Raw genomic sequence first — 3,530 nt, forward strand, 5'->3', positions numbered from 1 at the left:
TCTCTCTGTGTCTCTCCTGCCTGACACCAGCACACACTGCCTCACCTCCTCCCTTACACCTCTCCTGCACCAACTGCCACTTGCCTCCAACGGTCACTTCTCACACCAGCCAACACAGCCCATGTGATGTCCTCCTGACCTCTTGCGGAGGCGCAGAGGTTGCTGGGAACTGTAGTCAGTGGTCTATCTGTATAATGACATATGCATAAACTTTAGCGAGATACTCCTGGTCATAAGTAATCCCTTGCATAGCGGGGTATTACATACTTCCCTGCTGAAAATATGCATGTCCTCACGCAAAGGAAATTGCCATCAACCAAATATATTCCAATAAGCATAAGAACTTTGATCATATCACTGGAAATTACAAAGTCATAGAATTACATATGAATTGCATTAATATTCACATTACTGTATAGTTCTATCAACCACAGCTATATGGGACTCTTGAGTTACATTAACTTATGCTCCTGGAGGACAGACTGAAGCCTGGAAAAGAGATCAAGAGGATTTTGTCTAGGAGACCCCAACATCTCTGCCTTGGATGAATCTATGACTCTTTCTGTGCTTTCTCTGGGGCAGGCTGTACAGAACTTCAGCTGGTAATGGTGGTTTTCTGTTTTCAAATCTCTATTCACCTTGTCTGCTTGTTGGTTATATAACACCCCCACCTGTTGTACATTGATTTTATGCACCTCTTCCAGTCCACCTTGGGATTTAGCCACGCAGTCCGGTTGAGACCATTGATTTGGGGCATATCGAGGCAACAAGTTTCTTCTGACAGCACAGGTTGGACAATTTTGGCACCATATTTTGATGTCTTCTCTCATGCCAACCCAATAGAACTTTTTCCAGATGCTTGATTCCATTCTTCTTCATCCAGAATGACCTGACTGTCATGATATTTTTCTAGCACAAAACGGGCACTTTGCTTTGAGACAACAAGTTGAAAGATCCTACAATGAGTCTTGGGATCCACACCACATCGAAACACCTGTCCCTTCTCTACAAACAGCCTCTCTTACTGTCTCAATAGGTTCACAAGTTCTGGATCCATTTTTTGCCCTTGTTGCTTGGTTGAGAATTTTCCATTTATCAGTAAGCCTTTGAGATGTTTTATTGTCTTATTCTTGCCTTGCAGGTGGCCCCATATTGTTCCTTGTTGGGGTTGCTCAAGACTTCTAGGTCTGGATGCTATAAAATTTATAGGATTCATGCCTAACATCAAAGCATTTTGATGGACAACCTGGACACTGGAGATGGGCGTTGCTACTGCTTCTTGTCTAGCCTCATCATATTCTTCTCTTGTAGGTAATCTAGGCATAATGTCTGCCTTATTTTTGGTTATCCAAATTTGAAGGCCTTGTTTCTCCAGAAGCCAGTCAGTTTGCAGTTCTCCTCTGAGTGCCGCTAAAAGCTCCTCACAGCAGTTTCGCAGCACATTCATGCCCACTATCACTGGAGGCAAACCATAATCTTGGACATTGGTGACGATGACGCCTTGATGAGGTAGCACTGTTTTTCCAATTTGAATTTCAGCTTCCCAGTATCCTTTGCAAGGGATGCATTGCCCATTACTGGCAACCGGGATTATCAACTTGGAAGTTGATGGAAGCATCTGTTCCTCAGCCCAGTGCTGCTCAGACTGGTTAGCTTGTATTGTGGTCACCTGTGAACCAGTGTCTAAGAGCACTGGCATTTTAACTCCATTGATGCAAACTTGAACCACAGGGCTTTGGCTCACATAGCGGGGTGACCATGAAATTTCAGAGTTTAAACGGTCTGGCTGTTCACATTCTCTCTTAATGTGACCACTTTTTCACAGTGTCCACAAATGAATTTCCCTTGAGTGTCAAAACGTTTGGAAGAATGCATAGATGTTTGTCTATGGGGGTCCCTTTGGGAACTGTCCATTGGTCTCCTCTCTTGGTGCCATTCCATTGTTTTCTGAAGCTGTGTCTGCTGTCTCTTCAGACTCTGCAGTTCTTTACATACTTCTGTCACACTGCGTGTCAGTTCAACCAGCTGAGCTTGTAACTCACTAGTGGGATCAGGTATGCATGACTGTGTAGACTGCACTGTCACTGCTCTCACTGCAGATGGGCAAATAGCTCCTTTAAAACTAAACTCCTGAAAATCAGACTTCTCTTGACATCTCAGCATCTCTGGAAAAGACTCTTGTGGAACGACTTCTGAAGAAATGCTAAAGCCTAGAACTTTAATTGCTGCCTCTTTAAAATCCTGGAATGGGCTCTCAGGTTGCTGCAATCTCAACAGTCTCAGCAGGATCTTCACACCTTCGCCCATTGCACCTTCAATGAACTGGTCCAATAAAATTTTGTCTTCATCACACACTTCTTCAGGGTATGCATACTGAATGTCTCTGAGAGCTTCCTGCAGGCTGAGGGCATAGTCGCGGAGTGACTCTCCCAGTTGTTGCTTTCGAGCATAGAAGAACATTTTCAGCTCTGACACTGTTCTTGTGTCAAAGATGGTAGCAAGCCTGCTGAGGATCTGGTCCGCTGTCTTCTTCTCTTCAGTGGGCCAGGAAGTCACCTCTTTAAGCACAGACCCTTTCAACTGTCCAATCAAGATCTCTACCTGTTGCTGCTCATTCAACATGTACAGGCAAAACAAAGACTTTATTTTTGCTGTGAACTCTCTTAAGGTGCTTGTTTTGGTGCTGTGAGCATCTCCTGTGCAGGTAGGTAGCCATGGTACCCCACAGTAGTATGGCATGGTGATAGGTGTGAAGACACTTGGCCTTGAGCTACTTTCAAAAAATGTGCTGCTCCCAACGGATTTACATGCTTCATCGGCCATCTTGTCGTTAGGAAATCTTTGCTTTGGACTCCGTGATCCTGTTCGTGACGCCAAATTGTAACACACAGGTAATATGGTAATAAACTGGGTGCTGGCAACAGAAACTTGCTTGAAGAAGCTTGATGTTCTCTTAATTTTCTTGACCCGGAGTTCCTGACACACCCAAGGCAGAGAGGCAAAGATCTCACCAACAATGTACAGACAGTAAGGCCTCACAGAATTTGGGGACACTATCGAATATTAAATTATGTTTCTTTATTAATAAATTCCTGGCTATTGTTTGTCTGCTAATAGAAACCTAAAAAGTTCTGCCAGGTTTTCTTTCAATACTTATTATTAACTTATAAGTGTAGCACAACCACAAGACCAATATTGAAGGAATGTTAACATGTAAGAACCCTTTCTTAATACTATGTTCAATAAATATATATATTAAAAAGAAATAAAACACATTAGATGCCTAAGAATTAAAAAAATATGTAAAAGATGCTACATCTATACAGTATTCAGATCCATAAATACCTGTAACCATCATAAGTTAGTATCGACATCATAAATAAAGTATAGATCTTTTCAAAAGTCTCGTTAGTAAACCCACACATCTGTATATTTGCAAGTGTAATCAGTTCGTTACCAGACTTGGGGTGGTGCACATATTGTCTTCTTCATGCTGCGGACGGTCATTAGATTCTGTTTGCAGAACTTTT

The 3,530-nt window shown here is 42.6% G+C and overlaps 1 pseudogene; it reads right to left on the minus strand.

The window, feature by feature from the left end:
• Positions 1 to 452: 452 nt before the first annotated feature.
• On the minus strand, positions 453 to 2,823 carry LOC148538270 (uncharacterized; annotated as a pseudogene).
• Between the last annotated feature and the right edge of the window lie 707 nt (positions 2,824 to 3,530).

This window comes from Taudactylus pleione, unplaced genomic scaffold (genome assembly GCF_031769625.1).
Source record: "Taudactylus pleione unplaced genomic scaffold, aTauple2 ptg000041l, whole genome shotgun sequence".
NCBI lineage: Eukaryota > Metazoa > Chordata > Amphibia > Anura > Myobatrachidae > Taudactylus > Taudactylus pleione.